Raw genomic sequence first — 22,825 nt, 5'->3', positions numbered from 1 at the left:
AAGAAAACAATTGGTAACACACTACGCCGTGAAGGACTGAAATCCTGCAGCGCCCGCAAGGTCCCCCTGCTCAAGAAAGCACATATACAGGCCCATCTGAAGTTTGCCAATGAACATCTGAATGATTCAGAGGAGAACTGGGTGAAAGTGTTGTGGTCAGATGAGACCAAAATCGAGCTCTTTGGCTTCATCTCAACTCGCCGTGTTTGGAGGAGGAGGAATGCTGCCTATGACCCGAAGAACACCATCCCCACCATCAAACATGGAGGTGGAAACATTATGCTTTGGGGGTGATTTTCTGCTAAGGGGACAAGACAACTTCACTGCATCAAAGGGACGATGGACGGGGCCATGTACCGTCAAATCTTGGGTGAGAACCTCCTTCCCTCAGCCAGGGCATTGAAAATTGGTCGTGGATGGGTATTCCAGCATGACAATGACCCAAAACACATGGCCAAGGCAACAAAGGAGTGGCTCAAGAAGAAGCACATTAAGGTCCTGGAGTGGCCTAGCCAGTCTCCAGACCTTAATCCCATAGAAAATCTGTGGAGGGAGCTGAAGGTTCGAGTTGCCAAACGTCACCCTCAAAACCTTAATGACTTGGAGAAGATCTGCAAAGAGGAGTGGGACAAAATCCCTCCTGAGATGTGTGCAAACCTGGTGGCCAACTACAAGAAACGTCTGACCTCTGGATTGCCAACAAGGGTTTTGCCACCAAGTACTAAATCATGTTTTGCAGAGGGGTCAAATACTTATTTCCCTCATCAAAATGCAAATCAATTTATAAAATTTTTGACATGTGTTTTTCTAGATTTTTTTGTTGTTATTCTGTCTCTCACTGTTCAAATAAACCTACCATTAAAATTATAGACTGATCATGTCTTTGTCAGTGGGCAAACGTACAAAATCAGCAGGGGATCAAATACTTTTTTCCCTCACTGTATACCATTTAAAATATTACGATATTACATTTCATTACACTTTTTCCAACACATTAAGTGTGTTCCCTCAGGCCACTACTCTACTATTACATATCTACAATACAAAATCCATGTGAACGTGTGTGTAGAGTGTGTGTCTTATCATGTGTATGTGTGCCTGTGCCTGAATGTGAGTCTCTTCACAGTCCCCACTGTTCCATAAGGTGTATTTTTATATATTTTTTAAATCTGATTATACTGCTTGCGTCAGTTAGCTGATGTGGAATAGAGTTCCATGTAGCCATTGCTCTATGTAGTACTGTGCGCCTCCCATACTCTGTTCTTGACTTGGGTACTGTGAAGAGATCTTTGGTGGCATGTCTAGTGGGGTATGCATTGGTGTCCAAGCTTTGTGCTAGTCGTTTAAACAGACACCTAGGTTCATTCAGCATGTCAACACTTCTTACAAAAACAAGTAGTAATGAAATCACTCTCCTCCACTTTGAGACATGAGAGATTTACATGAATATTATTAATATTAGCTCTCAGTGTAAATTTAAGGGCGTTTCCCAGTTCTGAGCCAATTGCAATTTTCCTAACTCCCTCTTTGTGGCACCTGACCGCACGACTGAACAGTAGTCCAGGTGCGACAAAACTAGGGCCTGTAGGACCTGCCTTGTTAATAGGGTTGTTAAAAAGGCAGAGCATCACTTTGTTATGGACAGACTTCTCCCCATCTTACCTACTGTGGTATCAACATGTTTTGACCATGACAGTTTACAATCCAGCGTTCCCCCAAAGCAGTTTAATCAGCTCAACTTGCTCAATTTCCACATTATTTATTGTAAGATTTAGTTGAGGTTTAGCGTTTAGTGAATGATTTGTCCCAAATACAATGCTTTTAGTTTTGTAAATATTTAGGATTAACCCATTTCCTTGCCACCCATTCTGAAACTAACTGCAGCTCTTTGTTAAGTGTTGCAGTGATTTCAGTCGCTGTAGTAGCTGACGTGTATAGTGTTGAGTCATCCGCATACATAGACACACCGGCTTTACTCAAAGCATGTCATTTGTCAATATTGAAAAAAGGAAGGGGCCTAGCCAGCTGCCCTGGGGAATTCCTGATCCTACCTGGATTATGTTGGAGAGGCTTCCATTAAAGAACACCGCTGTGTTCTGTTAGATAGGTAACTCTTTATCCACAATATAGCAGGGGGTGTAAAGCCATAACACATATATTTTTTCCAGCAACAGGCTATGATTGATATTGTCAAAAGCCACACTGAAGTCTAACAAAACAGCTCCCACAATCTTTTTATCATCAATTTCTCTCAGACAATCATCAGTAATTTGTGTAAGTGCCGTGCTTGTTGAATGTCCTTCCCTACAAGCGTGCTGCAAGTCTGTTGTCAATTTGTTTACAGTAAAATAGCATTGTATCTGGTCAACCAATTCTTTTTCCACAAGTTTACCAAGGGTTGGTAACAGGCTGATTGGTTGGCTATTTGAGCCAGTAAAGGGGGCTTTACTCTTCTTGGGTAGCGGATTTACTTCTGCTTCCCTCCAAGCCTGAGGGCACACACTTTCTAGTAGGCTTAGATTGAAGATATGTCAAATAGGAGTGGCAATATAATCCGCTATTACCCTCAGTAATTTTTCATCCAAGTTGTCAGACCCCGGTGGCTTGTCATTGTTGATAGACAACCATTTTTTCACCTCTTTCACACTCACTTTACGGAATTCAAAATTACAATGCTTGTCTTTCATAATTTGATCAGTTATACTTGGATGTGTAGTGTCTGCGTTTGTTGCTGGCACATGCCTAAGTTTGCTAATCTTGCCAATTTTTTTTTTCTTTTTTGTGTAGGCCAGTGACAAAACATCTCCATTTAATCCATTTTAAATTCATGCTGTAACACAACAAAATGTGGAAAAAGTCAAGGGGTGTGTAAATGTTTGTGAAACACCAAAAAGGTAAGTATATTATACATAAGAATACCTCATGTTGGAAATACTAAAAAAGCTGATTTAAACAGTTACCTCATTTTTTAAAAGTAGAACTAGCACAATATTTTTTACAGTGCAGTTGCTCTGTTTTCAAATGTAACTCCCCTACCGAGGGACACTCGAAAACAAGGGGGAGGGCTAAGGGGGGTATTGTGATTGCGTTGAGGTGTTTCTGCATCTGTAGACTCACTCTCCCTCCCTATCTGTTTCTCTCCATACCTTCTTTCTGTCCTGCAGACTGGTTTAGCTGTCTGTCAATGCTTGCTGCGAGAGACAAGGCCAGTGTGTGTGTGGATGTGTGTGTGTGTGTGTGTGTGTGTGTGTGTGTGTGTGTGTGTGTGTCTGGTAATAAAGTGCATACAGATGCCGTATTGACTGAGGCTGGGGCTGATTGAAGCGCTGGACTGAAGCAGGTCAGCTGTCACTCAAACACATGGGCCGTAAAACCTGCTTCTCTCAGTCCAGAGACGCAATAAAAGATAGATACAGCTTAGTGTTGTTTATAAATATACTGTATAAATGTGCAGAAAAACATTACAAAATCTGAAACACACATTTAATTAAACTCTGGGTAGAGTAGTGATTCCAGACAGCTCTGAGAGTTGGATGTACTCCAGTGCGAAATCTCACTGGAGACTTCAGATAGACTGACACACAGCAGAGGAAAGCTGAGGCATGTTATTTCCAGTAACAAAAACAAGCAGGTTGTAGCCACAGCATCACAAAGTTACTAAATTTAAGTAAACCCTCATATTTTGTATTTATTAACCTTTAATTAACAGGGAGTCACATTGAGATAAAACTATTTTACAACAGAGCTATGTATACATTTACAAATCAAACCCAATACATAAATAAAACACAATAGCCCTACATTACTAATAAAACACACTGTAATAAAACAAATAATACACAACATTAAACATACGGTGCATTCGGAAAGTATTCAGACCCCTTGACTTTTTCCACATTTTGTTACGTTATAGCCTTATTCTAAAAAGGATGAAATTTTTTTTCCTCATCAATCTACACACAATACTCACTTAATGACAAAGCAAAAACTTTTTTATAAAAGTTTATTTGTTAAAAATAAAAAACGGAAATCTAATTTACATAAGTATTCAGACCCTTTACTCAGTACTTTGCTGAAGCACCTTTGGCAGCGATTACAGCCTCGAGTCTTCTTGGATATGATGCTACAAGCTTGGCACACCTGTATTTGGGGAGTTTATCCCATTCTTCACTGCAGATCCTCTCAAGCTCTGTCAGGTTGGATGGGGAGCGTCACTGCACAGCTATTTTCAGGTGTCTCCAGAGATGCTAGATCAGGTTCAAGTCCGGGCTCTGGCTGGGCCACTCAAGGACATTCAGAGACTTGTCCCGAAGCCACTCCTGGGTTGTCTTGGCTCTGTGCTTAGGGTCGTTAACCTTCGCCCCAGTCTGAGGTCCTGAACACTCTGGAGCAGATTTTCATCAAGGATCTCTCTGTACTTTGCTCCGTTCATCTTTCCCTCGAACCTGACTATTCTCCCAGTCCTTGCCGCTGAAAAACATCCCCACAGCATGATGCTGCCACCAACATGCTTCACCATAGGGATGGTGCCAGGTTTCCTCCAGATGTGATGCTTGGCATTCAGGCCAAAGAGTTCAATCTTGGTTTCATCAGGCCAGATAATCTTGTTTCTAATGGCCTGAGAGTACATTAGGTGCCTTTTGGAAAAACTCAAAGTGGGCTGTCATATGCCTTTTACTGAGGAGTGGCTCTGTCTGGCCACTCTACCATAAAGGCCTGATTGGTGGAGCGCTGCAGAGATGGTTGTCCTTCTGGAAGGTTCTCCCATCTCCACAGTGGAACTCTGGAGCTCTGTCAGAGTGACCATCGGGTTCTTGGTAAATTCCCTGACCAAGGCCCTTCTCCCTGATGGATCAGTTTGGCCGGGCGGCCAGCTCTAGGAAGAGTCTTGGATATTCCAAACTTCTTCCATTTATGAATGATGGAGGCCACTGTGCTCTTGGGGAACCTCAATGCTGCAGAAATGTTTTGGTACCCTTCCCCAGATATGTGCCTCAACACAATCCTGTCTCTGAGCTCTACGGACAATTCCTTCAACCTCATGGCTTGGTTTTTCCTCTGACTTTCCCTGTCAACTGTGGGACCTTATATAGACAGGTGTGTGCCATTCCAAATCATGTCCAATCAATTGAATTTACCACAGGTGTACTCCAATCAAGTTGTAGAATCATCTCAAGGATGATCAATGGAAAAAGGATGCACCTGAGCTCAATTTCGATTCTCATAGCAAAGGGTCTGAATAGTTATGTAAATAAGGTATTTCTGTTTTTTGTTTGGAAAACATTAGCAAAAATGTATAAAAACCTGTTTTCGCTTTGTCATTATGGGGTGTAGATTGATGTGGGGAAAAAAGTATTTAATGCATTTTAGAATTAGGCTGTAACGTGACAAAATGTAAAAAAAACTCAAGGGGTCTGAATATTTTCCGAATGCACTGTATTTAAGAAAAGCTGTCGCATTCTGTAACATAAAAGTCTCCAATCAATCATTTCAAATGCCTGAAAGGCACCAGAATATCTAATTTCAAGGAATTATATTGTTCCACACACACACACATACAGTGAGCTCCATAATTCATTGGACAGTGACCATTGTTTTGTTATTTTGGTTCTGTACTCTAGCACTTTGAGTTTGAAAGGATACAATGACAATGAGCGTGAAGTGCAGACTGTCAGCTTTAATTTGAGGGTATTTTCATACATATCGGATGAACCGTTTAGAAATGACAGCACCTTTTGTACATGGTCCCCCCATTTTAAGGTACTACAAGTTTTTGTTAAATTGGCTTCACAGATGTGTGTCGTTAGGCAGGTGTATTCATTTGTGTCGTTAGTGAATGCAGGAGAGCTGTTGATGAATAGTAATGATTCTAGACTTTGCTATTGCCTTTGGAGGTTGTTATTGGGGTGTGACAACATGAGGAAGACAGCAGTGTCGATGCAAATTAAGTTGGCCGTCATAAGGCTCAGAAATGAAAATCAATCATTCAGGAACATTGCAAAAACCCTGGCCATGCCCAAGTCAACAGTTTTGTTCATCATTAACAAGAAAAAAACAACCGGTGAACTCAATTATGTCAAAAGACCCAGTAGACAGAGGAAGACCACTGTAGTGGATGACCGGAGAATACTCTCTATGGTGAAGAAAAAAACCCTGATGACAGCCCAACAGATCAAAAACACTCTCCTGGATGCAGGTGTAGATGAGTCAAAGTCTACCATACGCAGAAGACTACACCAGCAGGACTACAGAGGGTACACTACAAGATGCAAACCACTGATAAGCCTGAAGAACAGAAAGGCAAGATTACAGTTTGCTAAAAAGCACCTAAAAGAGCCCCAAGAGTTCTGGAAAAAAGTATTGTGGACAGATGAGACAAAGATTAACATGTACCAGAGTGATGGAAAGACAAAAGTGTGGAGAAAAAAAAGAAATGCCCATGATCCAAAGCATACCACCTCATCCATGAAACATGGTGGAGGGGGTGTTATGGCTTGGGCCTGTATGGCTGCCAGTGGAACAGGCTCACTTGTCTTCATCGATGATGTGACTGCAGACAGAAGTAGAACAATGAATTCTGAAGTCTACAGAAATATTTTATCTGCTCAGATAAAACCAAATGCCTCCAAACTCATTGGACGGCACTTAATCATGCAACAAGACAATGACCCTAAACATACTGCTAGAGCAACAAAGGGGTTTTTGATGGCCAAAAAGTGGAAAATCCTTGACTGGCCGAGTCAATCACCAGATCTGAATCCAATTGAACATGCATTTTACATGCTGAAGAGGAGACTTAAGGCAATAAGTCCCCGAAACAAGCAGGAACTGAAGATGGCTGCAGTACAGGCCTGGCAGAGCATCACCAGGGAAGATACCCAGCGTCTGGTGATGGCGATGCATCGCAGACTTCAAGCAGTCATTGCATGCAAAGGATATGCGACCAAATATTAACAATGATTACTTTATTCTACATTATGTTAAACTGTCCAATGTTTTTTGATGCCCGAAAATGGGGGGGACTATGTACAAAAGCTTCTATAATTCGTAAACGGTTCATCCGATATGGATAAAAATACCCTCAAATTAAAGCTGACAGTCTGCACTTCACCCTCATTGTCATTGTATCCTTTCAAACTCAAAGTGCTAGAGTACAGAACCAAAATAACAAAAGAATGGTCACTGTCCAGTGAATTATGGAGCTCACTGTATATATATATATATATATATGGATGGTCACGATAGAACAGGCAAAAGGGGCATATCCAATATGACATGATCTGCTGAACAATTACATGAGCCATTTGGACCAGGGAAAAGGTTAATTTTAAGGTTTGTGTGACAGTAAAGGCTAGACGTGGTTAGAAAGCAATGGGCTTCTGTCGTCTCTAGCATTGCCATGGTGTCATGGTGACGACAGCAGTGTCGGGCAGCTCTGTGGTCAGTTAATGAGGCTGAATCTCATCTGAGTCGCAAGTGGCATCCTATGGTGCACTACTTTTGACCAAGGGTCAAAGTAGTGCACTATAAAGGGAATAGGGTGCCATTTGGGAAGCATCCTAAAGGAGAGACGACACAGGACACAACCACTGATGCATTTAGCTATTGAAATTCCATTTTTCAACCACTGACCCCAGACGTCCCTCCCTCATCTCTATTCCTACAGCGGTAATTGAGGGTTAATTCAGTGGTTAAGGATTAACAAGAGGAGAGAGTATGATAGGCAAGCAGCTGCCTCTTACAATATACATTTAAATCAACATAATTATACTTTGAATCACCTCAAACAGCCTAGCTAGAGGTTGAGAACAGAGTTCCTTTTCTTAGGGAGAATCTCAACTTCCTCGACTCCTCTCCTCGTCTCCTTTAGAAAAAGGTTAAAGGTAATGGAGGAAAAGAGCCGAAGAGAGGAAACCGAGAAAATGTGTTTTGTTATTGATTGCCATTAGTACCCATCTATTTGATCCTGCTACTGGTCATTATTACTGCTGTTCACATGTACAGTTGAAGTCGGAAGTATACATACACCTTAGCCAAATACATTTAAACTCAGTTTTTCACAATTCCTGACATTTAATCCTAGTAAAAATTCCCTGTTTTAGGTCAGTTAGGATCACCACTTTATTTTAAGAGTGTGAAATGTATAGTTGAGAGAATTATTTATTTCAGCTTTTATTTATTTATGTGATAAGGTGGTGTTGAAAGAGTCAGGTGCAGGAGGGTAAATCACAGAAACAGGCTTTAATCCGAAAAATACAGGTTTACGCAGAAATGCGTCAAACATACTCCAGGGAACAAAACAGGTGTACTGGAAAATACAAGGCACATGGGAAAAATACTCTTTGGTATCTGTTGATACCAAATACAAGAGCTCCACCGAGCTACTAACCTCCACAACAAACAATCACCCACACAGACAAGGAAGCAGAGAGAACACTTATACAATGACTAATTGGGGATAAGAACCAGGTGTTTGTGATTAATTAGACAAGACAAGTGGAGTGATGATAAATGGATCGGCAGCAGCTAGTAAGCCGGTGACGACGAACGCCAAAACCTGCCCGAACAAGGAAGGGAGGCAGCCTCGGCAGAAGTCGTGACAGTACCCCCCCTTGACGCGCGGCTCCTGCTGCGCGCTGACCCCGGCCTCAGGGACGGCCAGGAGGACGCACAGCAGGATGGTGACGGTGGAAATCCTGTAACATGTAGGGATCGAGGATATCCCTCACCGGGACCCAGCACCGTTCCTCCAGACCGTACCCCTCCCACTCCACGGGGTACTGAAGGCCCCCCACCCGACGCCTCGAATCCAGGATGGAATGGACTGAGTACGCCGGGGCCCCCTCGATGTGCAGAGGAGGTGGAGGGACCTCCCGCACCTCAGACACCTGGAGCGAACCAGCTACAACCGGCCTGAGGAGAGACACATGAAACGCGGGGTTAATACGGTAATCAGGGGGAAGTAATAACCTATATGTGACCTCGTTGACCTTGTCTAATTAATCACAAACACCTGGCCTCAGGACTTTGAACGGCCCCACAAACCGCGGGCTCAGCTTCCGGCAGGGCAGGCGGAGGGGCAGATTCCGGGTCGAGAACCAGACCCGATCCCCCGGTACAAAGACTAGGGCCTCACTGCGGTGGCGGTCAGCATTGGCCTTCTGACGACGCACGGCGCGTTGGAGGTGAACGTTGGCAGCATCCCACGTCTCCTCCGCGCGCCGAAACCAGTCATCCACCGCAGGAGCCTCGGTCTGGCTCTGGTGCCACGGTGCCAGAACCAGTTGGTAACCTAGAACACACTGGAAAGGCGTTAGGTTAGTGGAGGAGTGGCGGAGAGAGTTCTGGGCATATTCTGCCCATGGCAAGAACACCGACCACTCCCCCGGCCGGTCCTGGCAGTAGGACCGCAGGAACATAACCACGTCCTGATTTACCCGTTCCACCTCCCCATTACTCTCAGGGTTGAACACAGAGGTCAGGCTGACCGTGACCCCCAGACGTTCCATGAACGCCTTCCAGACCTTGAACATGAACTGGGGACCTCGGTCAGACACTATATCCTCTGGTACCCCGTAGTGCCGGAAGACGTGAGTAAACAGGGCCGTAAGGAGACCGGGCAGAGGAAGGAGGCGGCAGGACTTTGAGAAGCGGTCCACAACGACCAGGATGGTGGTGTTACCTTGGGAGAGGGGAAGATCAGTCAGAAAATCAATGCTAAGTTGAGACCATGATCGTTGTGGAACTGGTAATGGTTGTAGCTTACACGCTGGGAGGTGCCTAGGTGCCTTACTCTGGGCGCACACCGAGCAGGAGGAGACATACACCTTCACGTCCTTAGCCAAGGTAGGCCACCAGTACTTTCCGCTCAGGCAGCGCACTGTCCGACCGATACCTGGGTGACCAGAGGAGGGTGACGTGTGTGCCCAGAAGATCAGACGATCACGTACTGCAGCCCAGCTGGACACTGTGGTGGAGATGGATCTGTGCGTAATGCCTGCTCTATATCCGCGTCCATCGCCCATACTACTGGCGCCACAATGCGGGAGGCCGGGAATATGGGGGTGTTGTCTCTGGGCCTCTACTCTGTGTCATACAGCCGGGACAGTGCGTCTGCCTTCACGTTCTTCGTGAAGGCAGTCACACTGTCCCGAGTAGTCATAATGTACTTCCCTCCGCAGGTAAAATGACACATACATTACAATGGAACGATTTGATTAGTGTAATGTTAGCTAGCTACATAGTTGTCTTTGTATCAAAGATAAAGGTGTAGTATAGAGAAACTATCGAGGTTAGCTAGCCAGCTACATTCGTTCGCAGCGACGCCGTTTTTTCAAACAAAGTCAACACCGCAGCCATTGCTAGCTAGCCAACACTACCAGCTAGCAGTACTGTAACATCTAAATACAATATCATTTTAGTCAATGAGAATTTTGCAACGCATTCGAGATCCACTTGTGTAGCTAGCATGACTGACTTTGTGCTAGCTAGCCAACATTTAATAATTTCTGCGTTATGAAAGGAACTAGACACGGACACGAATGATCTGTTTAGTGTGTTAACACGCTATTGGTAGTTTGTTGTAACTAAGTATTGGTGCTAAGCAGTGGGTTATTGGATGCTAGCATGCTAGTTAGCTATGGCGTCATAGGATACGGTGCCCTGGGTGGTTTTCACGGAAGAAAACTGTACCAAGTTAGCTAGTTGAATAAACTAAGTTAGAGTCTATTCCTAGAAACATTGAACCACTGTAGTTTACAACAATTATAATTTCTAAAGTGGAAGTTGGGAGAGTTATATTTGAGCGTTTCAGTGAAAGGTAAGTGAGGGAGGCCCCGCTCATTTTATTCCGATTTCCTTTGCATTAATGCACCCTTTTCTGTAGCCTGTCAACTATGTGTCTGTCTATCCCTGTTCTCTCCTCTCTGCACAGGCCATACAAACGCTTCACACCGTGTGGCTGCTTCCACTCTAATCTGGTGGTCCCTGCGTGCACGACCCACGTGGAGTTTCAGGTCTCCGGCAGCCTCTGGAACTGCCGTTCTGCGGCCAACAAGGCAGAGTTCAACTCAGCCTAGGCTACCCTCCAGTCCCTCGACTTCTTGGCGCTGACAGAAACATGGATTACCATTGAAAACACTGCTATTCCTACTGCTCTCTCCTCGTCTGACCATGTGTTCTCGCATACCCCGAGAGCATCTGGTCAGCGGGGTGGTGGCACAGGAATCCTCATCTCTCCCAAGTGGACATTCTCTCTTTCTCCCCTGACCCATCTGTCTATCTCCTCATTTGAATTCCATGCTGTCACAGTCACTAGCCCATTCAAGCTTAACATCGTCATTTATCGCCCTCCAGGTTCCCTTGGAGAGTTCATCAATGGGCTTGACACCTTGATAAGTTCCTTTCCTGAGGATGGCTCAACACTCACAGTTCTGGGTGACTTTAACCTCCCTACGTCTACCTTTGACTCATTTCTCTCTGCCTCCTTCTTTCCACTCTCTCCTCTTTTGACCTCACCCTCTCACCGTCCCCGTCCCCCCACTCACAAGGCAGGCAATACGCTTGACCTCATCTTTACTAGATGCTGTTCTTCTACTAATCTCACTGCAACTCCCCTCCATGTCTCTGACCACTACCTTGTATCATTTTCTCTCTCGCTCTCCTCCAACACTACTCACTCTGCCCCTACTCAGATGGTAATGCGCCGTCGCAACCTTCGCTCTCCCTCTCCCGCTCTCCTCTCCGCCCTTTCTGCATCCTTTGACTCTCTATGTCCCCTATACTCCCGGCCGGCTCGGTCCTCCCCTCCTGCTCCGTGGCTTGACGACTCATTGGGAGCTCATAGAACAGGGCTCCGGGCAGCCGAGCGGAAATGGAGGAAAACCTCTCTACATTTTCTTCCTCTGTTTCTGCTGCTAAAGCCACTTTCTACCACTCTAAATTCCAAGCACCTGCCTCTAACCCTAGGAAGCTCTTTGCCACCTTCTCCTCCCTGCTGAATCCTCCTCCCCCTCCCCCCCCTCCTCCCTCTCTGTGGATGACTTCGTCAACCATTTTGAAAAGAAGGTTGACGACATCCGATCCTCGTTTGTTAAGTCAAATGACACTGCTGGTCCTGCTCACACTGCCCTACCCTATGCTTTGACTTCTTTCTCCCCTCTCTCTCCAGATGAAATCTTGCGACTTGTGAAGGCCGGCCGCCAAACAACCTGCCCGCTTGACCCTATCCCCTGCTCTCTTCTCCAGACCATCTCCGGTGACCTTCTCCCTTACCTCAACTCACTCATCAACTCATCCTTGACCGCTGGCTATGTCCCTTCCGTCTTCAAGAGAGCGAGAGTTGCACCCCTTCTCAAAAAACCTACACTCGATCCCTCTGATGTCAACAACTACAGACCAGTATCCCTTCTTTCTTTTCTCCCCAAAACTCTTGAGCGTGCCGTCTTTAGCCAACTCTCTTGCTATCTCTCTCAGAATGACCTTCTTGATCCAAACCAGTCAGGTTTCAAGACTGGTCATTCAACTGAGACTGCTCTTCTCTGTGTCACGGAGGCTCTCTGCACTGCTAAAGCTAACTCTCTCTCCTCTGCTCTTGTCCTTCTAGACCTGTCTGCTGCCTTTGATGCTGTGAACCACCAGATCCTCCTCTCCACCCTCTCTGAGTTGGGCATCTCCGGCGCGGCTCACTCTTGGATTGCGTCCTACCTGACCGGTCGCTCCTACCAAGTGGCGTGGCGAGAATCTGTCTCCACACCACGTGCTCTCACCACTGGTGTCCCCCAGGGCTCAGTTCTAGGCCGCCCTCTCCTATTCTCGCTATACACCAAGTCACTTGGCTCTGTCCTATCCTCACATGGCCTCTCCTATCATTGCTATGCAGACGACACACAACTAATCTTCTCCTTTCCCCCTTCTGATAACCAGGTGGCAAATGGCATCTCTGCATGTCTGGCAGACATATCAGTGTGGATGACAGATCACCACCTCAAGCTGAACCTCGGCAAGACGGAGCTGCTCTTCCTCCCGGGGAAGGACTGCCCGTTCCATGTTCTCGCCATCACGGTTGACAACTCTGTTGTGTCCTCCTCCCAGAGTGCAAAGAGCCTTGGCGTGACCCTGGACAACACCCTGTCGTTCTCCGCTAACATCAAGGCGGTGACCCGATCCTGTAGGTTCATGCTCTACAACATTCGGAGAGTATGACCCTGCCTTACACAGGAAGCGGCACAGGTCCTAATCCAGGCACTTGTCATCTCCCGTCTGGATTACTGCAACTCGCTGTTGGCTAGGCTCCCTGCCGGTGCCATTAAACCCCTACAACTCATCCAGAATGCCGCAGCCCGTCTGGTGTTCAACCTTCCCAAGTTCTCTCACGTCACCCCGCTCCTCCGCACACTCCACTGGCTTCCAGTTGAAGCTCGCATCTGCTACAAGACCATGGTGCTTGCCTACGGAGCTGTGAGGGTAATGGCACCTCTGTACCTTCAGGCTCTGATCAGTCCCTACACCCAAACGAGGGCATTGCGTTCATCCACCTCTGGCCTGCTGGCCCCCCTACCTCTGCAGAAGCACAGTTCCCACTCAGCCCAGTCAAAACTGTTCGCTGCTCTGGCACCCCAATGGTGGAACAAGCTCCCTCACGACGCCAGGACAGCGGAGTCACTCACCACCTTCCTTCCGGAGACACTTGAAACCCCACCCCTTTAAGGAATACCTGGGATAGGATAAAGTAATTCTTCTACACCCCTTTACCCCACCCCAAAGAAAGAAAAAAAAAACATATTGTAAAGTGGTTATCTCACTGGCTATAAGGTGAATGCACCAATTTGTAAGTCGCTCTGGATAAGAACGTCTGCTAAATGACGTAAATGTAAATGTAAATCACGGTATTCGGGGGTAATGCGCACGGTGGAGGTACTATCTGGACTTTCCACCGTGGTTGCACCAACGGAAACATCTAGACACCTACCCTGACACTCAAACAACCACCCCGTGAGAGCCCTCTGCGGCCATGAGAAGGTGGGGTTGTGAAGTGCTAACCAAGGGATACCTAATACCACAGGGAAATCACAGGGAAATCACCTGCTCAAAATGATTCTCCTCGGTGACCATGGTGACTGGTATAGTGACTTCCGTAACAAATCCGGACCCTAATGGTCGACTATCGAGTGTTCTGAGGGGATGTGGAATGGAGAGGGGAACCATTGAAATGCCTTGACGGCGTGCGAATGCCCTATAAATAAAGTTCCCAGCTGCGCCTGAATCGACTAGCGCCTTACATTGGGGAACTACCATGTGATTGGGAAAGTGGATAGGTAGGGTACAGTGCGCAACAGAGGGCTCTGAACAAGTGTGGGTGTTCGATACCTGGGGTGATGCGTGAGTGCCCTGCCTGCCGCCTCCAGGCCCAAAATAATGTTGATTACGACGTGTTGTGGATTGTCCCTTCGTGCCACCAGAGTGGCACTGTCGCTGTCCTCCTCTGCTCTCTATAACCGGCGGCTCCACCCAGCTCCATCGGCTCGAGGTCCGAGTCTTCCGGGGTGGAAATGTGCAGACCGCTACCAGGACGTCCCCTGGCTGCCAGCAGGTTGTCCAACCGAATGGCCATGTCCACCAGTTTATCGAAAGACAACATGGTGTCCCGGCAGGCTAGCTCCGTCGGATGTCCTCCCGCAGATGGCACCGGAATGGTCGATCAGGGCCCGCTCGTTCCACCCGGACCCCGCTGCCAGCGTCCGGAACTCCAACGCGAAGTCCTGCACGGTCCTCGTCCGTGCCTCAGGTGGACCAGTTGCTCACCCGCTTCTCTACCCTCAGGCGGGTGATCAAAGACCGCCCGAAAGAGGCGAGCAAACTCCCTGTAGTCCTCCATGCGGCTCCTCCTTCGTTCCACACCGCGTTGGCCCACTCCAGGGCTTTCCCACAGATGCAGGAAACGAGGACGGACACCTTATGCCGCTCCGAGGGTTCCAGCCTGATGCTGGCGAAGTAAATCTCCAATTGGAGGAGAAATCCCTGGCACAGCGCCGTCGTCCATTCAAACGCCCGGGGTTGGGATATCTGGATCCCTCCGGGTGCTGGGGTGTAGGTCGCTGGATCCGGTTGGCCAGCTGGTCTCGACAGATCGGGTCCTCTCCTCTCCAGGCTTTGGACGAACTGAAGGAGCATTCCCCAAGCTGGCCAGCATCGTGGAATGCTCCTGGACCCGTGCCACGACTCCAGGCATGCGCTCTTCTCCCGCTGACTCCATATTTGGTTGGGTGATTCTGTGATAAGGTGGTGTTGAAGGAGTCAGGCGCAGCAGGGTAAATCACAGAAACAGGCTTTAATCCGAAAAATACAGGTTTACGCAGAAATGCGTCAAACACACTCCATGGAACAAAACAGGAGTACTGGAAAATACAAGGCACACAGGAAAAATACTCCCGTCTATATCAAATACAAGAGCTCCACGGAGCTACAAACCTCCACAACAAACAATCACCCACACAGACAAGGAAGCAGAGGGAAAACTTATACAATGACTAATTGGGGATAAGAACCAGGTGTGTGTGTGATTAATCAGACAAGACAAGTGGAGTGATGATAAATGGTGTTTATACTTGCGTATTATTGTTTGTACAGATGAACGTGGTACCTTCAGGCGTTTGGAAATTGCTCCCAAGGATGAACCAGACTTGTGGAGGTCTATAATTTTTTTTCTGAGGTCTTGGCTGATTTCTTTTGATTTTCTCATGATGTCAAGCAAAGAGGCACTGTGTTTGAAGGTAGGCCTTGAAATACATCCACAGGTACACCTCCAATTGACTCAAATGACGTCAATTAGCCTATCAGAAGCTTCTAATGCCATGACATCATTTTCTGGAATTTTCCAAGCTGTTTAAAGGCACAGTCAACTTAGTGTATGTTAACTTCTGACCCACTGGAATTGTGATACAGTGAATTATAAGTGAAATAATCTGTCTGTAAAAATTGTTGGAAAAATTACTTGTTTCATGCACAAAGTAGATGTCCTAACCGACTTGCCAAAACTATAGTTTGTTAACAAGACATTTGTGGAGTGGTTGAAAAACGAGTTTTAATGACTCCAACCTAAGTGTATGTAAACTTCCGACTTCAACTGTATATATATAGCAATCATTATAATGAAATATTTGTACCAATAGTATATAAAGCACTCAAACTACAGCATTTCATAGTCAACAGAAAATACACAGGCTATACATTGTGGGTCTATATAAAAGCCAGTGGAGGCTGGTGATGGGAGGATTGGTCATAATAATGGCTGCAATGGAGTGGCATTTTTATATAAATATATATGAACCTACAATATACAATGTATTAGCATAGACTGTGTATTTTATGTTGACTTTGACATGCTGTGGCTTTTGAGTGTCTTATTTACTATTGGTACACATATATAATTACAGTGATTATGTACACCATACTCTATATATGTTTATAGATGTGTTGTTTATTTGATGTATTGATGCAGTGCTCATCCATAAAAGTATTGATGTAGGGCTCACCCCCTGCTAAAATAAAATAATAGTAAACTTGAGTTCTTACTGAATGTTTTTTATCTTCAATAGTGCCAATGACTCAGATGACCTTAGGGAACCACCACATTCAAGTCGTCCATCCCCCACTCATTCAAATGTAGAAACTGGTTCATCCAGTCTGACTCCTGCTGTGGTTTCTGGCTCCACACCTAGCCCTGCCCGGCCATCTAGAGGTGTGAATGTCCACATTCCAGTTGCTGTAAACGATTACAACAAGAGCATTGGAGGTGTGGACCTGTCAGACGCACTGATAGGCTACTACAATGTTCTCCACAAGGCAATGAAATGGTACAAGACATTGTTATATCACTTCATTGACATTGCTGTGGTGAATGCATTCATCCTCCAGAAGGAAATGGTTAAGAGCTGTGGGCAGATCCCCATGACACAGCTAGCCTTCAGAGAGCTGCTCATCCAGGATGTCTACCGCAGCACCTTCTGTCCCCTCTTGTGTAGAGGACTGTGGGTGTTCTAAATACTGTAATTGTAAATAGTGTGTAAATATTTTTTCACTTTGTGTGTGGTTTGTGGTGTGTTCACATATGACATTAGATCAGTGTTGGCTGCTAACTTGGCCCTTATCTTAAATAGTTCACTTCTGTGTTGGGAGGTATTGGATCAGCATTCTCGTTGCGTCTCCTGTTAGTACGCTTTATGAAGGGAAGCTAATGATCCAAAATGTATGACATTCCTGGTAGTGTGTAAACTTTAATTATTTATTACCATAGCATTTTTGAATGTTCTCTATAGTTATGTACTTGAAAATGTATAAATTGACCAATTCGGCCACTTGGGTACATTTGGGCTAACTCGTGAGGGACACCTGGGAGTCTTGATACAAAATATGATGTTTTGTTGTTATCCTTCATTGTATCAGTCTGAAACTTTGCACAGACACTGCGGCCCTCTTGTGAATAACATCTCCAGCTTCCTATCTGAATGTGTGGCCTTTCTTTTTCATTTCAAAGATGATGCAACAAAAATATTTGTTTGGTTTATCTTTTACCAGATCTACTGTGTTATGTTTTCCTACATTAATTTCACATTTACACAAACTTCAAAGTGTTTCCTTTCAAATAGTATCACGCATATGCATATCCTTGCTTCAGGTCCTGAGCTACAGGCAGTTAGATTTGGGTATGTCATTTTAGGCGGAAATTGAAAAGAAGGGTCTGATCCTTGAGGTTAAATGGTCACTTGGAATTTGACTGTGGTCATGACTCATGACCACTGGTGTGGCGGTAATAGTTTGACCCTCAGATAGCCACTTCTACCGAGCCAGCAAGGTTGCAGGCTTCAGAGCGAAGTGCTATCCTGACACGCATATGTGTATTTGTTTCTTTCTGATTTCGAGACTTGTCACATGTAACAGATGAAATACCTCCCAAATTAAATGTTAAAAAGTGTTACTGAGGTTTATATATTGTAAAACAATGGGGGATTTGTTAATTTGAATTTCATGCTTGTTTTATTATTCAAAAGTGGAACATGAACTGCATCATTCAAGTCAGGAGTGTGTACCGAAGTTGATGGGTTTATTGATCCCATCTCCACACTCTGAAAGTCACCCTCAGAGGTTCGTCAGCAACACATGACAACGGAGTGCCATCCGAGCAAGTTGGTAGGGGCAAGGGGATGTTTTGGGATTCACCGATAGTTAGTTATGATTATTGATATCCTTGGATAAACATATTCACAGGCGTAATAAGAATGGATGGTAGCAGGGCAAACATACATTACCCTGTGGGGAATGGGTTTACACACACAATCGCAGGCGTGCGCACACAAATAAAATAGTAAAATATGAACCATTATGCATCTTCTATGAATCACTGGTCTGAATGCTGTGGATTATTAAAACTGTATTAAGTTATTCCTCTTTTACTCCCTTCCTCCCTCCCTCTCTCTTTATCTTCTGTTCTTAGGTGCAGAGCATTCACACCATCCGTTCTATAATTGTAATTGAATAGGCTCCAAGTGCTGTGCTCATGTGATCTTGGAAACGAGTGTAACAGTTTTATGAGGCTCACCTGAACACAGTATCAGTTACAGGCTCCATCTAACTGAAATTTCAACCTTTCTTTAAGATGGGTTCCGTGTGGCTTAATATCACTTGTAGTTTGAGACGGACCGGGACATGAAACAGCCAATGAGATGTAACCCATTAAAGAGCTGGATGATAAGTCTGCAGATGTAGCAAAACACTGCACCCGTCTCCCCCTCTCTCCTTCTCACTCTCCCCTTTCTCCTGCTCACCCACCACTCTCCCTCTCTCTTTCACTCTCTCTCTTCATCTCTTTCTCTCCTTCGGTCACCTCTCTCTCCATCAGTCATTCTCTCTCATCCACTCTCCCTTTCTCAATATCTCCCTTGTTCCCTTTCTCCATCCTTAGCCTCTCCCTCCCCCTCCCTCTCCATCTCTTTTACTCTCTCCAACTCTCCCGCTGCAGCTTTATGGCCTTAAGTTTTTTATCATCATACCATTGAGTGAAAATTAGAGTTCCTCCTCGCCTCATTGGCTAAGAAAGATCTGAAAGACCTGTTTCAGCTCTAAATTAAATATGTAGAAGGTAGTTTTTATGAGCACATGCCTCTGCTCTTTGCATGTTTATGTCAAACATTTGGAAACTAATGGCAGCCATGGCTGAAACAGTGATAAGTCTAATCGCTTCAGAAGTTTGGCAAGTGCAACAGGGGGAACATTCCACTATTTGAAAAATGGCAGAGAGTACATCATATTAACACTTTGGTTATGTTTTGACCCAGTCCTTTCGATCTCTTTCACTCTCCTCAGCACCACAGAGCCTAACCAGTCTACCATCTCTCTCTGTCTCAATCAATCTGGGACTTGTCTTTGTGTACTGAGAGCTGAGTGCTGGACTCCCTCCTGCCAAATTAAATCTACAGCAGAGAGCCAAGCTAAAGGCACTTTCAGTCATCTACTGTACATCTGTCAATTTAGGAACAAAAACAATCCAGGTTTCTGGAGTGGCCGAGTCAACATCCATTCCCAAATAAATCCAATCAGAAAGGCGTTAAAGCCCTGGGAGTGTTTGTCTGCGTGTGTGTGTTTGTGTTTGTGTGCGTGTCGTGTATGTGTGTGTGCAAAAGAGGTCTATGTCTAGCTTTGTAAGAGGGTAAAGGTCCAAATAAAACAACTGACATGTCCACACTGAAGAAAAGTTACAATCTCTCAGATATCATAAAGTACTGCACCTCCCTCAAACAGACAAACATGTTTGTCCACAACTATTCAGCCAGCAATACAAGCAGAGTAGTTGGAGGAGATAAACAAGCTGCTGTGATGTGGTTTGACTTTCTGATTATCTTGGGATTTGTCCTTACGGGCTCTGGTCAAAAGTATTGCACTACGTAGGGAATAGGGTGCCATTTGGGATGCAACCCAGACTCTCTAATACTTCTTTCACATAGGATTCACGGTATGTTGCCTGTAAAAACAATTGGGCAATGTTTATATGTTCCCCTTTTAAACAGCCCCGTCTCTACCTCTTTCTTGTCTGCATTCACCTTTTATATAGCCATTAACTTGTTTTATGATGATGATGATGATGATGATGATGATTTGTTTGTTATTTTTTTGTTGTTGTTGACAATTTTAACACATATATAAAACAATAGAAAAAAATAATATTGATTTCAAACCCATCCTTTCTAATTCGCTCCAACTGTGCTATTTGTATAATAATTTAAATTGAAAAACTCGAAGTTGTGAATCAAGCATTGTTTTTGTGTGCCAGTTCATAAACCATCTGCCATGGAATCAGAATATCTAAAATCTCTTCCCAGCTATTTTGCAACCTGTTTTGTATTTGTATTTATTATGGATCCACATTAGCTGCTGTCAAGGCAGTAGCTACTCTTCCTGGGGTCCAGCAAAATTAAGGCAGTTATACAGTGAGGGAAAAAAGTATTTGATCCCCTGCTGATTTTGTACTTTTGCCCACTGACAAAGAAATGATCAGTCTATAATTTTAATGGTAGGTTTATTTGAACAGTGAGAGACAGAATAACAACAAAAACATCCAGAAAAACGCATGTCAAAAATGTTATGAATTGATTGACATTTTAATGAGGGAAATAAGTATTTGACCCCTCTGCAAAACATGACTTACTACTTGGTGGCAAAACCCTTGTTGGCGTCAGACGTTTCTTGTAGTTGGCCACCAGGTTTGCACACATCTCAGGAGGGATTTTATCCCACTCCTCTTTGCTGATCTTCTCCAAGTCATTAAGGTTTCGAGACTGATGTTTGGCAACTCGAACCTTCAGCTCCCTCCACAGATTTTCTATGGGATTAAGGTCTGGAGACTGGCTAGGCCACTCCAGGACCTTAATGTGCTTCTTCTTGAGCCACTCCTTTGTTGCCTTGGCTGTGTGTTTTGGGTCATTGTCATGCTGGAATACCCATCCACGACCCATTTTCAATGCCCTGGCTGAGGGAAGGAGGTTCTCACCCAAGATTTGATGGTACATGGCCCCGTCCATCATCCCTTTGATGCGGTGAAGTTGTCCTGTCCCCTTAGCAGAAAAACACCCCCAAAGCATAATGTTTCCACCTCCATGTTTGACGGTGGGGATGGTGTTCTTGGGGTCATAGGCAGCATTTCTCCTCCTCCAAACACGGCGAGTTGAGTTAATGCCAAAGAGCTCCATTTTGGTCTCATCTGACCACAACACTTTCACCCAGTTCTCCTCTGAATCATTCAGATGTTCATTGGCAAACTTCAGACGGCCCTGTATATGTGCTTTCTTGAGCAGGGGGACCTTGCGGGCGCTGCAGGATTTCAGTCCTTCACGGCGTATTGTGTTACCAATTGTTTTCTTGGTGACTATGGTCCCAGCTGCCTTGAGATCATTGACAAGATCCTCTTGTGTAGTTCTGGGCTGATTCCTCACCGTTCTTATGATCATTGCAACTCCACGAGGTGAGATTTTTTTTACATTTAAGTCATTTAGCAGACGCTCTTATCCAGAGCAACTTACAGTTAGTGATTACATATTTTTTTTATACTGGCCCCCCATGGGAATCGAACCCACAACCCTGGCGTTGCAAACGCCATGCTCTATCAAATGAGCTACATCCCTGCCGGCCATTCCCTCCCCTACCCTAGACGACGCTTGGCCAATCGTGCGCCGCCCATGAGTCTCCCGGTCGCGGCCGGCTGCGACAGAGCCTGGATTCGAACCAGGATCTCTAGTGGCACAGTTAGCACCGCGATGCAGTGCCTTAGACCACTGCGCCACTCAGGAGATCTTGCATGGAGCCCCAGTCCGAGGGAGATTGACAGTTCTTTTGTGTTTCTTCCATTTGCAAATAATCGCACCAACTGTTGTCACCTTCTCACCAAGCTGCTTGGCGATGGTCTTGTAGCCCATTCCAGCCTTGTGTATGTCTACAATCTTGTCCCTGACATCCCTGTTGAGCTCTTTGGTCTTGGCCATGGTGGAGAGTTTGGAATCTGATTGATTGATTGCTTCTGTGGACACATGTCTTTTATACAGGTAACAAGCTGAGATTAGGAGCACTCCCTTTAAGAGTGTGCTCCTAATCTCAGCTCGTTACCTGTATAAAAGACACCTGGGAGCCAGAAATCTTTCTGATTGAGAGGGGGTCAAATACGTATTTACCTCATTAAAATGCAAATCAATTTATAAAATTTTTGACATGTGTTTTTCTGGATTTTGTTGTTGTTATTCTGTCTCTCACTGTTCAAATAAACCTACCATTAAAATTATAGACTGATCATTTCTTTGTCAGTGGGCAAAAGTACAAAATCAGCAGGGGATCAAATACTTTTTTCCCTCACTGTATATTATTAAAAATATACTATTAACATTTACAACAGATTTCACAACATATTTAGTGTGTGCCCTCAGACCCCTACTCTACTACCACATACCTATAACACAAAATCCATGTGTATGTGTGTGTATAGTGCATATGTTATTGTGTGTTTGAATGCATGTGTCTGTGCCTATTTTTGTGTTGCTTCACATTCCCCGCTGTTCCATAAGGTGTATTTCTATCTGTTTTTTAAATCTAATTTTACTGCTTGCAATTATCCTAAGTCCTTCTTTGTGGCACCTGACCACACAACTGAACAGTAGTCCAGGTGTGACTAACTGCAGCTCTTTGTTAAGTGTTGAAGTCATTTCAGTCGCTGTGATAGCTGACGTGTATAGTGTTGAGTCATCCGCATACATAGACACACTGGCTTTACTCAAAAGCCAGTGGCATG

This window comes from Coregonus lavaretus (genome assembly GCF_964263955.1).
Source record: "Coregonus lavaretus genome assembly, chromosome: 14".
NCBI lineage: Eukaryota > Metazoa > Chordata > Actinopteri > Salmoniformes > Salmonidae > Coregonus > Coregonus lavaretus.
This window is presented reverse-complemented; position numbering follows the sequence as displayed.